The sequence below is a fragment of the Peromyscus leucopus genome, chromosome 2, assembly GCF_004664715.2.
Source record: "Peromyscus leucopus breed LL Stock chromosome 2, UCI_PerLeu_2.1, whole genome shotgun sequence".
In the NCBI taxonomy this organism is placed as follows: Eukaryota; Metazoa; Chordata; class Mammalia; order Rodentia; family Cricetidae; genus Peromyscus; species Peromyscus leucopus.
Window position 1 is genome coordinate 109,863,659 of NC_051064.1, and position 13,320 is coordinate 109,876,978.

The following is a 13,320-nucleotide window of genomic DNA, read 5'->3' on the forward strand; positions in this document are numbered from 1 at the left end:
ACTAAGACACTGTCTCAATAAACAAATAAAAAGGCATCCTCTCGGATTTTTCTGGAAGGTAAGTCAGAGGAGTAAAGCTAAGCTACCAATGGAGTCCAGTTCAGTTGCTCTGGAGTTCAGGCGGAAGTGACATTGCTGTGATTTGTTTCATCCACATGAATGGGTGGTGGGAGCCCTACTTAGACACTGGTCAACCAAGCACAGATCCGGATACAGAGATCCAACTCTGCCTTTCATTTCCCAGTCTTCCTCCCGTGCTTTTTAAATTTTCTTCCTTCCTTTACAGTTTTCATTTAGTTACCTGGTGTGCATGTGTGGACATGCATGCCATGCCGTGGTATAGATATGAAGGTCAGGTGACTAGTGGGAGTCGATGCTCTACTTTACTGGGTGGGTCTCGGGATTTGAACTTTGATCATCAGGTTTGGCTCCAGGTGCTTTTACTCACGGATCCATCTCACTGACCCTTCCTTGTTAACTGTCAGGATTCTTCTGATCTTGGCTAGTCCCTCTTGAGTAAGGATCGGTTGTTGGGGGGGGGGGGGACTTTTTGATGCTACATTGAATTCCCCAAGGTCTTAAATACTCGGATACCTTGCCGCTCTGGTTGCTTTTATGAATGTCATTCTTCCATCTTCAATTTAATTTCTAATTGAACACTGCCAAAGTCCGACATCAGCAGATATCTAGAGACCAACATCAACAGTTATCTCAAGTCCAACATCAGTACCAACAGTTACCTCCAGGTCTGCCAATAGGGTCGTCCTTGTCTCCATGGCTCAGCACCTAAGATGACAGCCTGGTCCCCTTCAACACATCTCACACATATCCCATCTCTGCTTGCTCAGCCATAGGTTTCTCAAGTCTTCTGCACCCTTATATCTCATTTCCCCAAAAAAGAAATATGAAGGTGGTTGTTCAGGACTCAGGACACTGAAGCAGGAGGATATCAAGCTCAAAACTAGCTTGGGCTACATAGCAAGACTCTATCTAAGCAAATCAACACGCAGAGTGGGCAGTTCAGCACAGCACTGGAGTGTTCGTTCTGGAGACAAGGCATGCAGGGTCCCTGCTCAAGTAATGCATAATGCTCCAGTGTCGCTGAGGGTGGTTTGGGCAATAAACAAGGAGCTCTTAGCTGTCTCATACAAGTGACCCTTGCCACTAACATGATGGGAGCTGAGCTGGCTGTGGGACTTCTCTGGGCCAGGAAAGATTAGGACCAGCCTTGCTAAGGAGGTGTGGCAGCCAGCAGAGAGAAACTGTCACAAAGAGAAGGACACCTGCAGAGGCTGGGAGGTGAGGGCAGAGGCAGCAGAGCCCAGCAGAACAGGGTGGAAGAAGGGCAGGGGTGGGGTGGGGTGGGCACTGGAGAACAGACCGCCTTGCACAAGTGGCTTTAGGTTCTTTGATACGGGGCATGACCAAAAAGGGCCGGGCCCACCTCTGCTCCAATCTTCACCCAGTCCACCTGCTTACCGAAGCTTTGCCTAGGTCCCGCTCTCTTGGGGAGGTGGGTAGACTCCATGAGGCTCTGAATTCCTAGGGGAAGAGAAAGAAGACAGCAGGTACAGACATGCAGTGGACCTCAGGCAGGCCCTGCCTCCTCCCCCACTGCTGACTTGGCCCAGCCGAAAGGGTTCTCTGAAGTTCCCCAACCACCCAGAGCCAAGGCTTGCAGGGCTCACCCACTGCAAGAAGGGATCTGGAAGATGTCATCGGCTGCTGAATCCCAAGGCCCTCCACCACTCCAGGGAGGAGCGGAGCAGCGCTGTACAGCTGAGCACACAAGCGCTCCATTTTGCTCTGACACTTGATCCTACCTAGGTGCCTAGACAAGTCACTCCCTGCCCGAGCTGGTCCCAATTCCTAAGGAAGGTGAGCTGGCCATGGCACCTTGTAATGCAGCTCTTATCCTGGAACTCACAGACCTCCCTGTACCCTTAGTCCTGCATCCACAGACCTCACCTGCACCCGCAGACCTCACCTGCACCCACAGACCTCACCTGCACCCACAGACCTCACCTGCACCCACAGACCTCACCTGCACCCTTGGCCCTGAACCCACAGACCTCACCTGCACTCTTAGCCCTGCACCCATAGACCTCATCTGCACTCACAGACCTCACGGGCACCCACAGACCTCACCTGCACCCACAGACCTCACCTGCACCCTTGGCCCTGCACCCACAGACCTCACCTGCACCCTTGGCCCTGCACCCACAGACCTCACCTGCACCCTTAGTCCTGCACCCACAGACCTCACCTGCACCCACAGACCTCACCTGTACTCTTAGCCCTGCACCCACAGACCTCACCTGCACCCTTAGTCCTGCACCCACAGACCTCACCTGCACCCACAGACCTCACCTGTACTCTTAGCCCTGCACCCACAGACCTCACCTGCACCCACAGACCTCACCTGCACCCTTAGTCCTGCACCCACAGACCTCACCTGCACCCACAGACCTCACCTGCACTCTTAGCCCTGCACCCACAGACCTCACCTGCACCCTTAGTCCTGCACCCACAGACCTCACCTGCATCCTTAGCCCTGCATCCACAGACCTCACCTGCACCCACAGACCTCACCTGTACTCTTGGCCCTGCACCCACAGACCTCATCACTGTGAACAGGGCTTTGCTTTCCTCTTTCCGTCAGAGAAGGTACTTGGTATTTGCTAGTTTGTCCATACCAGATGATCATGTTGAAATCTAACCCTAGTTGTGAGGCACTAAGAGAGTGGCATTTTAACCAGGGCTGCTGTCTAAAGGTGGGCCTGGGGCCTACCAGATGGCTCAGTGGGTAAAGATGCTTGCCATATAAGCCTGACAACTGAGTTCAATCCCCAAGACCCACAGGGTGGGAGGAAAGAACGGACTCACACAGATTTCTCCAACCTCCACACATGTGCCACACACATGCTCACATGCACAATAAATAGATGTAATTTTAAAAATAAAGGTCAGTTTTGGAAAGTGATTGGATTAGAAAAGTTCATCAGAATGGAGCCCCATGATTGAATCCTGATGGCTTTAGAAGAGACCAGAACACACACACACACACACACACACACACACACACACACACACACGAGAGAGAGAGAGAGAGAGAGAGAGAGAGAGAGAGAGACAGAGACAGAGACAGAGACAGAGACAGAGACAGAGACAGAGACAGAAAGACAGAGAGAGAGAGAGAGAGAGAGAGAGAGAGAGAGAGAGAGAGAGGAGATGCTTTGCATCTTGGGACACTGCCAGTATAAAGTCCAGACGTGGCCCGTGACAGTAAACTAGAACCTCAAACCAAACTAACCCTCTTCTCTTCTCACCCACCCTGTCTGTGGCACTGGGTTATTGGCAACAGAAAACAGATTGAGACAACTCTCAAGAAGCCTGACTTAGTCATGTCGTCCCCTCCCAGGTGTGAGTCACTGGGACAGCACCTTCAAAGCCTGTGGTTAAGGGCCGTGTCTTGATAAGCACCTTCTGGGTGACAGACCTGGGTTCAGCAACAAAGGACAGGTACGGAATGAGCGCCAATCGGAAGGGACTAAGTGGGTTTCCTGGAGAGAAAACATCTCGGACCCTCTATGCAGAGAGCAGAGCTCTGGCTTGTCATCAGCAAGAGCCTGTGGGTGCAGAATTAAGAACTACAGGTGAGCACTCAGGAGGCAGAGGCAGGTGGATGGCAAGCTTGGTCTACAGAGCAAGTTCCAGGACAGCCAAGGCTGTTACACAGAGAAACTCTGTCTCGGAACCCCCCCCCCAAAAAAAAAACTACAAGTGAGATCTCTGGGTGCAGGGTTAAGACCTGCAGGTGAGGCCTGGGGGTGCAGATGAGGCCTGGGGGTGCAGGTGAAGCCTGGGGGTACAGGTGAGGCCTGGGGGTGCGGATGAAGCCTGGGGGTACAGGTGAAGCCTGGGGGTGCAGGTGAAGCCTGGGGTGCAGGTGAAGCCTGGGGGTGCAGTGAGGCCTGGGGGTGCAGGTGAGGCCTGGGGATGCAGGTGAAGCCTGGGGGTGCAGGTGAGGCCTGGGGGTGCAGGTGAGGCCTGGGGGTGCAGGGTGCTGTCTCAGTGCTTCTGTCCCATGCATTGTCACTCAGTTGCCCAGAAGGTCTCTCCCAGTGTCTATGGGTGTTGACACAGTACAGAGCTTCACAAGTGCTGTCCATAAACTCCACAGAGCCTCACAAACCAGTCTTCGTCGCTATTTTAAAATAGACAACAGTCCAGTGGCCGCTTCTAGAAGGTAGCTGGGATGGGATTTGAACCTGGATGAGTCTGAATGCCAGGGCCTTATCTGTGGTGACAAGCCACAGAAATCCAACCGAGGAATCTAACCAGGAGGGGCAGGCAGACTGGAGCTCAGAAGTATGAGGTGTGGGTGGGTGAGGGTCACTCAGGGCTGAATGGGGGGGGGGGGGGGCGCAGCGCGTCCTCTGAAGCCCCTGGATATTGAAGGATCTGGCGGGAGGGAGCAGGGAGAAAGGCGGGGTCGTTCGCAGGCTGCAAGGCGATGGCTCCCCCTCCACCTCTCCAGCGTTTTGCAAGTCACCCCTCCCGAGAAGCACAGACCGCACCCCACAGACACCCCCTTGCCGCCCGCCAGCCCAGCCTCCCTCCCGGAGCGGCCGGAAGCCGCAGTCGCTCTGCAGACACCCCCTGGTGGAAACAGCTCATTACGGGATGGAGAAAATGTGCTAGAACATTAGCTTAATAAATCAAACGCTCCGGCAGCAGCCAGCCGCCGCCGCCGCTCGGCTAGGCGGGGCCGCGGCGCCCACGCCCGCTGGGCCGGGTGGAGGGGGCAGGCGCCCGTCGCAGCTCCCTCCTGCCTGGCGGAGCGAGGCGGGCACCCCCCACCTCCACCCTCCCGCCCCGAAGCCTATCTAGGTTCCAGGCTCCTTGGTGTGACTCCTGACACTGGCCTGTGACTAGATCCGGGTCTCCCAGGAACCTCATCCCTCCAGTGAGGGATCTTCATCCGTCCAGTGAAGCAAAGCAGACCCTTGACTGGAGGCCAGCCAAGGGCCTGTGCCCTCTTTAATTCACCGCAGCCTGTGAGATGCACGCTGCCCTCCGTCTTTTCAGACTGATCCTAGCAGCCTGTGGACACTTCCAGCCTGGCCTCCCTCTGCCCACCTTCTGGAGATGTTGGCCTAGATGGCCTTTCTCTTCCAGTCCTGGCTTCTGTTCTAGCACACTGGGCACCTGGGGAGCAGACCTCTGACCTCCACTGCCTCAGTTTCCCCCTGTGCACAAAGCTTGGCCCTCAAGATCCTGGAAGGTTCGGCTTGCCTCTGCACCCCTCTCATTGGCCTAGGCGGGGAGGGGGAAAACTGCCAGGACTCCTTCCTTGAGCAGGGAGAGCTAGTCTTGAGAGCGTTCTTCCTGCTCTCTGCCGGTGGAGGGAGGGAGAGGGAAAAAATTCAATTACGAGACCTTCTATTTGTCAACTCCTCCCTCCCCATTGACTTAATTTTCTTCAGCCAGACCTAGAGTCAGAGGAGGCTTGAGTGAGCCTGCGGGCCTGGAGAGGGAGGGAGGACGGAGGGAGGGAGGGAGGGAGGGAGGGAAGGAACGGGCCCCAAACAGATGTGGGGATGGGCATTAGACACAGCAAGCCAGGAAGCCTCCGGTGGAGCAAGAAAACGGCGAACTTAGTAGGTAGTCAGGTATTCCCTGGGTCCTCAGCCCTACCAAGGGACACAGAGCACCTCCTCCAAGGACCCTTTCGGAACCTCCCGAGCTGGCTTAGGAATACTAAACAGTATGCTGACATGGCTCTGTTAGCTCTCACTATTTATTCTCTCTCTCTCTCTCTCTCTCTCTCTCTCTCTCTCTCTGTGTGTGTGTGTGTGTGTGTGTGTGTGTGTGTGTGTGTGTGTGTACATGATGTGGGTGAGGTTGTTGTTTTAGATTTATTTTTCTTATTTATTTATATGTGTGTGTTCGGGTGAATGTCTGCCACATGTATGTGGGTACCCCCACAAGCCAGAAGGGGGCGTTGGAGCCCCTGGAGCTGGAATTTCAGGCAGCAGGGAAGCACCTGATGTGGGTGCAGGGAACTGAACTGAAGTCCTCTGGAAGAGCAGCACATGCTCTTAACCACTGAGCCGTCTCTTCAGCCACATGATGGGTGTTGGAGTGCTGGTGTGCCCAGGGCACAGTGCAGAGGTCAGAGGACAACTTTCAGGAATCTGCTCACTCTCTCCACCCTGGTGAACCAGTCACTCCTGTCTCTGCCGCGCTGCGTGCTCCAGGAGGGCAGGCCTGCGAGCACCTGCCGTCCCGATGTGAGAGCATTAGGATTACAGATGTGCACACCCACATCAGACTGCTGTGGACTCCAGGGACTCAACTGGAGTTGTTAGGGTTCGGTAGCAATGAACCGTCTCACGTTTTTTTAGACATAAGGGCCTCCCTCACTCTGTAGCTTAGGTTGGCCTGAAACTGTGTCGTCCCAGATGGCCTCATGACAGGCATCCTGCCTCAGTCTCCAAAGTGCTGGCATTGTTAAGTGTGCTGCAACACCCCTGAGTTTTTGTTTTGTTTTGTTTTGTTTTCTCCTTTTGGAGTCCCACGACGTGATGCAGGCTGACCTCAAATTTCGGGCAGCCCTTCCGTTTAACCTCTGGAGAACTGAGATTAGAGGTGTGAGCCACCACGTCTGACAACTTTCAGTCTTTCACGCATCACGTGTCTGTGTACATCTAGAACTTTCCAGTGTCGGCTCTGGGAGCTGAGTAGAAAATGGTAACTGTCATCTGTCAGCAAAGACTGGGAGTCAGGATAAGCCTGTGGGATTCACACTGCTGTGTAACAAGCAGCCCACACCGCAGCATTTGGTTGATCCTCCTCCTCCTCCGTGTAAGTGCGTACGGGACTTGGAGGGGGCTGTGCTGGGCAGGTCTAGCTCAGGGCTCCCTTGTACTGCAAGCAAACAGCAGCCAGGCATGGTCAGCAGGGGCCTTCAGGAGCCAGGTAATGGCTAAGCACCTTGTCCCTTGACTTAGCCTGGGACTTCTTCCTGTACCTTCTCTGCACTTCCCACAGCGCAGTGGCTTCAGGACAGTCCCTGCTGACATGACATCTGGCTTCCACCACAGGGAAATCTCAATAACAGAAGCACCAGCAGCTGGGGCATGGTGGTGCCGGCCTCTAATTCCAGCACAAAGGAATCTGAGGCAGGTTGTCCTGGAACTCACAGTGATCCTCCTGCCTCATCCTCCCAAGGGCTGAGATTAAAGGAGGGTACCACACCTGGCTACAAATGGTCCCTCCCTCCTGACCCCTGATCTCTCGGCCACCTCATCGCCATCTTTTCATACAACTTTTCTGAGTGTTCATACGTGTGGCTTCCAATGTCTAAATGACTCAGGCTACATGTGTTTCTAAGACATCACAGTGCAGTGCGGGAAACAAACTAGACTACTCAGAGTAGAGTTACCCCAAAAAGCACATAAGATACTACACGCATGACCCCCCCACACACACACACACACATACAGACTCTGCATGTGGCCATTTTCCTGGCTTGGGGAAGCTTGACTACCAGGAAAACATCCATGTTGTTTCAGGAAGTGCCCCCTCACCTTCTCATGAGGGAAAGGCCCTGTGGGTCAGCTGAGCAGCCCGAGGAACCCGGACTGGGTTCAGTAGCTTGGGAGAACTGCTAAGCTCTATGGAGAAGATCTCGGATGAAGGGTGGAGATGGGAGGATTCAGTAAGGGGGAGAGGAGGAAGGAGGTGAGGTGTGGAGAGAGGCCCAGCCATTCTAATATTCAAGACACCTCGTGTCCCTCCCAAGTGTCCTGAAATCCTGAAAAAATAAAAGAGGGGGACCCACTTGCTCAGCCCTTCAAGCCAAACTGACCTTTCCCGGCCAAGTGTCCTCAGTGGCCGAGTGGTCAAACTCTGCCAAGCTGCCTGCACTTACCAGTGACCCAAGAAACACAGCGATGTGCCAGCACTCCATACCGGCCATTGTAGCCAAATCCCAACTCCGGGGGGGGGGTGCTGTGCACTCTCAGGGAGTGCCAGTGGCTCTGGAGAAAGCAACCTGAAGATATTTAGGAAAACCACTGAGCAGGGGCCATGACCACGGTGGCTCAGCAGGAAAAAGTGCTAATTGCCCAAGTCCGAAGACCTAAGTTAGATCCCAGGAATCCACATCAAAAGCAGGATGTCAGGCGGCTAGAGAGACTGCTCAGGGGTTCAGGGGTTCGGAGACTGGCTGCTCTTCCAGAGGACCCAGGTTCAATTCCTAGCACCCACATGGCAGCTCTCAACTGTCTGTTCAAGAGCCAACACCCTCACACAGACATACACACAGGCAAAAAACCACCAATTCCAACCTTACATAGCAAGACAGAAGACATAGTTCAGGAGCTCATCTCAAGAGTCAGCTCACCCAGGGGGCCTTATAGCACAGGGCAGCAGAAACAAGAAAGAGAGCCCTGCCTTGACACAGTGGAAAGCGAGAACAGACTCTCCAATGTCGTCCCCTGAGCTCCATGTGTGTATCATGTCATGTGTGCATGTGTATGTGCATACACACTAACTGAGCAGATATAGGAACTCCCAGGACATTCCCTACAGGACCTCAGGGGACATGGACCAGGCAGAAGGTGGAGAGCACCAGCAGCGGGATGGGTGAGGAGAGCTCACAGTCCAAGACCTCGACATTCACTCTGAGCTTCGGAGAGGACTCATCAAGCAGAGGGTGTAAATAAAGAGGCTGCAGAAGACCTGCAGCACCCAAGCACCAGTCCCCAAGTTCCCAGAATATGTACATCTTTAAGAGCACAAGCAGAACTCAGTGGAGCAGAGGCTTCTGGGAATGAGGAGCCTGGAAGAGGAGACTCTGGAGGGAAGCAAAGGACAGAAACAAGACCCAGTATCCATGAGGTATTTCCTGTGAGCTGGACCTGTGTTTGGAGCCTCTGGCCTGCTCCGTGTAGAGCTGGCTGTCCTGGAACTCACTCTGTAGACCAGACTGGCTTAGAACTCACAGCGATCCACCTGCCCCTGCCTCCTGAGTGCTGGGACTAAAGTCATGCATCACCATGCCTGGCTCCCTTCTTGCTTCTAAACATGCACCGCCTCAGATTAAGTTCTGGCTTTCACTGCCCTGGACCCTCTCACTACCCACAATGCCTTCTTTCTGCAGAATGGGACCCCTTCCCCTAGGCAGACCCCCTTCTCTCCAGGAGCCTCCAGGGGGGACCTCCAGATGGCACAGGGAACCAGAGTGAGGGGACCAACCAAGACTTAGGGACAGGCCACATGGTTCAAGTTTGGGTTCTGACTTTCATCAGTTATACTTTTCTCTTGTAATTCAAAAAATAACAAAAAATTCCTGTAGATTTTTTTCAAACATAAGAACTCATAAATGTAGGGATTATTTTCTCTTTATTTTAATGAAAGGGTTTTAAACTCTTTTAGAATTAGGACTAACGGTTTTGGCTCAGAACCGAGGGCTAGCTTAGCATGCGCAAGGCTGTGGGTTCAGTTCCAGCACTGGGGGAGTGACTGTAATTTGCAGGTACAGATCTTAACTTCAGCAGGTGAAATGAGTTCCGGCCAACATCTTGGCCATTTTGCCAGACCTTTCCCTATCTGAATAGTTGCCCCATCTGCCCAATGGGATAATGTCAACCTTCCAAAGAGAAAACTAACACGAGACAAAAGCCACAGAGGGTTAATAAGTCATATTAACAAGCAGCTTAGAGAGTTTTCAACACAAACTTAACTGAAGGTGTATGAGCTGCAAGAGACCCAAAGGCTGAGTGAGAGGTGGGGCTGCCAGTGTGAACTGTGACACCATGCAGGGATGGTGACCATGGTCAAAAGGAGCAAAGGGGACTTTAGGACAAAGGAGAAAACAAGCCTGACTTTGGAGATGAACATGGCTTCCTGGAGGGAAGCTTGAGTGGCAGCTTGTAAAATCCAACAGTGAGTAAAGACAGGGCAGCAGACGGCTAAGTGTGGTTGTGTGGGGGCACACTCGGAGTTCACCCTGAGGAAACTGGGGGGGGGGGGGAGTAGAGGCGCACACCTGCAATCCTAGCACTCAGGAAACGGAGGAAATTGACCTTCCATGAGTCTACATAGAAAGTTGCAGGAAAGCTCCGTGAGACTCTGCCTCATCAAGAAAAAGAAAAAGAAAATAGCTAAGCTGGGCATGGTGGTGGTGCATGCCTTTAATCCCAGCACTCAGGAGGCAGAGGCAGGCAGATGTGTGAGTTCAAGGCCAGCCTGGTCTACAGAGCGAGTTCCAGGACAGCCAGGGCTACACAGAGAAACCTTGTTTCAAGAAACCAAAACAAATTATCAATTTGTGTTTTATACCCACGCCCTTCTGTGGGTTCATTGCCAACACAGCTACTATGGAAGCCATGACTCCCGACTGAGGTGGCCTTGCTCCAGTCATGACCACTGCAGGCAGCTGGCACCAGCTCTGGAAGAGATTACTCCAAACAAGTACCCTACTCAGCCAGTAGCTGTCACTCAAGAGGCCTGAGAGCCTTGTTATGCCAGGCTGTGGTTACAGAATTACAGTCACAGGTGGGCCGGCCACGTCCCTTCTCTAGACGCATAAGCAAGCCATTTTCTCCACTGTGTTAGACCAGTCCCGAAGGCAGGCTTCTCTTCTGTGTGTTATCCCTTGATGGTCTATCAAGCTCTACTAAGAGGCTTCTTTTTAGAAGAGTCTTCTATTGTCTGTGGTCTGTTGTCCATGTGGAGTAGGCTGAGCTGGCCACACCAAGAACTGAAGAAGCTCCTTGGCTTTTAGCCCCAGACATGTCCAGCACAGGGAGAAAGGAACTGGAGAGTTCCAGAGGGTGGCCAGAGCAGAAACTGTGGAGAGCAGGCTGCAGAGGTGAGAGGCTGCTGAGAGCCGAAGGTAAGTGCTACAAGCCTTGGTCCTGCTAGAGTTTTGGAAAGCCCGAGTCCCAACTCCCAAAGCAAGGGAGCTGTAACTCTAGCTTGTGTGTGCTGGGCTGCTGGCACATAAAGCCTAGAACAGGAAGCCTGAGACCTGAGCACCACTGTTACGGTCTCCAGCTTTGAAAGCCTGGAACAATAAGCATCTAGTTCTCAGCGCCTAGAATCCTAAGCCCTGGTCTTTGAAAGCCCAGGGTTGGCTCTGATTTGAGTATATAGATAGAATGTGTGTGTGTGTGTGTGTGTGTGTGTGTGTGTGTGTGTGTGTGTGTGTGTGTAGGGGGGGGCAGAATCTGAACCTATAAGTAGAGTTTTGAGCCTTCGGATGTTAAAAGCATGGAGCCCTAATTCTCTAGTTCCCAGGACTTAGCAGATGTGCTCAACCTGTAGCCCAGAACTTGATGCATCTCAGAATAGCTATGGATCACGCTCAACACATTTGTGGATGACAGTGTCATACTATGATAGCAAAAGACTTGGACACCCTTGGCTGAGCTCTAACGTCTGGACTCTCAAGAGCCCCGGCTGCCAACACAGCCGTCAACATTGCCATCTGAAGGGAAAAAAACCCTCAGGCTAGACTTCATGCTACACACCTGTAATGCCCCCAAAAAGGCAGATGCAGGAGGATCACCCTAAGTTTGAGGCCAGCCTGATCTACCTAGCAAGCTCCAATACAGACAGAACTCCTGAGGGAGAATAAAACCTCCTTTCAAAAAGGAGGGGGGACACCCTCAACCAATCATTTGTGATCCACAGTCCACCTCAATCTGTCTCTCTCTCAACAGCTTTATCTCTCTCCTTATATTTCAGCTAGTCTCATTTCCTAATTCCCCTTCACTTCACCAAGTATATTTTCTCCCTCAGACCTCAGCACACTACATCCTTGAGGAAGCCTTTTCTGACTCAGTCTAGGTAAGGATCCTGAGGGTCCTTAAGAATCCATTCTGGCCGGGCGGTGGTGGCGCACGCCTTTAATCCCAGCACTCGGGAGGCAGAGGCAGGCGGATCTTTGTGAGTTCGAGGCCAGCCTGGGCTACCAAGTGAGTTCCAGGAAAGGAGCAAAGCTACACAGAGAAACCCTGTCTCAAAAAACCAAAAAAAAAAAAAAAAAAAAGAAAAAAGAAAAGAAAAAAAGAAAAAAAAAAAAGAAGAATCCATTCTGACACTGGGTGTAGTGAACGCCTTTAATCCCAGCACTAGGAGGCAGAGGCAGGTGGATCTCTGAGTTCAAGGCCAACCTGGTCTACAAAGTGATTTCCAAGACAACCAGGGTTACACAGAGAAACCCTGTCTCAAAAAAACCAAAACCGGAAAAAAACCAAAACAAGCATTTTGCCTGGTGTTCTGATCCACAACTTTAAGCCCAGCACCTGGTAGACAGAGACACACAGATCTGAGTTCAAGACCAGACTGATCTATATGATGTGTGTGTGTGTGTGTGTGTGTGTGTGTGTGTGTGTGTATCATATATATCAAGATTTAAACCAGCCAGGCCTATAATGAGATACTGCCAATAAAAGAATAGACCGTTCATTCTATGAGCAGCTATGCTTTGCCATGCTGGCTATCCCTTCCAGCAACCCGTGACTCTGCAGGGAAGGGCTGGAAGTGCTCTTAGGTATCACCAAGGTCTGGGCACCCACCAGAGCCGAGCCAACAGTACAGTCTTGAGAATACAATACATGTGTCAGAGAGTAACCCAAGAAGCTGGAGAGAAGGGGTGATCTTGAGGGTAACTGAAGACTGGGCAGGGTATGTGGGAAGGCACAGAGAAACCAGTTCAGAGCCCCAAGGAGACCAGCATGGGTAGGTGGCTGAGAGGATGGAGAGAAGAGAAATGTAGAGAGCTACTTTAAGGGGAGAAAGAAAAGCCCCCGACTTTTGGTGCCGGTTTGTTCCTAAGCAGGAGAGCAGAGAGAAGAGTCAAGTTGACTCCAGGCAGCTTCCCTGTCTCCAGGATAAGAGGGAGGCAGCTCGCAGGCAGCTCTGGACACCAGTTACCTTGGACACAAATAACCCTCAGGGACCCTGGCCCCGTCAGCGCGAGCTGCAGCCTCTTGACAGCAGCCTCGGCAGCAGCCAGTGCACCCCCCTCCCTTCCCCAGGGGCTGACTTGACGCTCTGCTGGCTCTGAGCCCACAACTCCCTCCCTCCCTCAGCCAGTTCTGCGCCAGCCAGGAGGGGAGGGAAAGGGAGGGGCGGGCACGGAGCCCTGCAGGGAAGAAGCAAAGGCTGTTAGAGAGGAAGCCAGTCCTGAGGACCCCAACCAAGGAGCAAAAGAGCGTAAGAGAGGGTGTGGCCGACAAAAGAGGAGGAGCCTACCTGTGTCACCTAGGGGTGTAGGAGGGAGATGCCTTCTTTATAATC

At 52.7% G+C, this 13,320-nt stretch overlaps 1 long non-coding RNA gene across 1 annotated transcript; it reads right to left on the reverse strand.

Moving 5' to 3' along the window:
- Positions 1-498: 498 nt before the first annotated feature.
- Positions 499-1,941, reverse strand: LOC119087349. The gene is made up of 3 exons (XR_005090759.1): positions 1,689-1,941; positions 1,480-1,542; positions 499-686 (listed from the first exon to the last, which is right to left on the reverse strand). It is a non-coding gene; the product is annotated as an uncharacterized LOC119087349 (long non-coding RNA).
- Between the last annotated feature and the right edge of the window lie 11,379 nt (positions 1,942-13,320).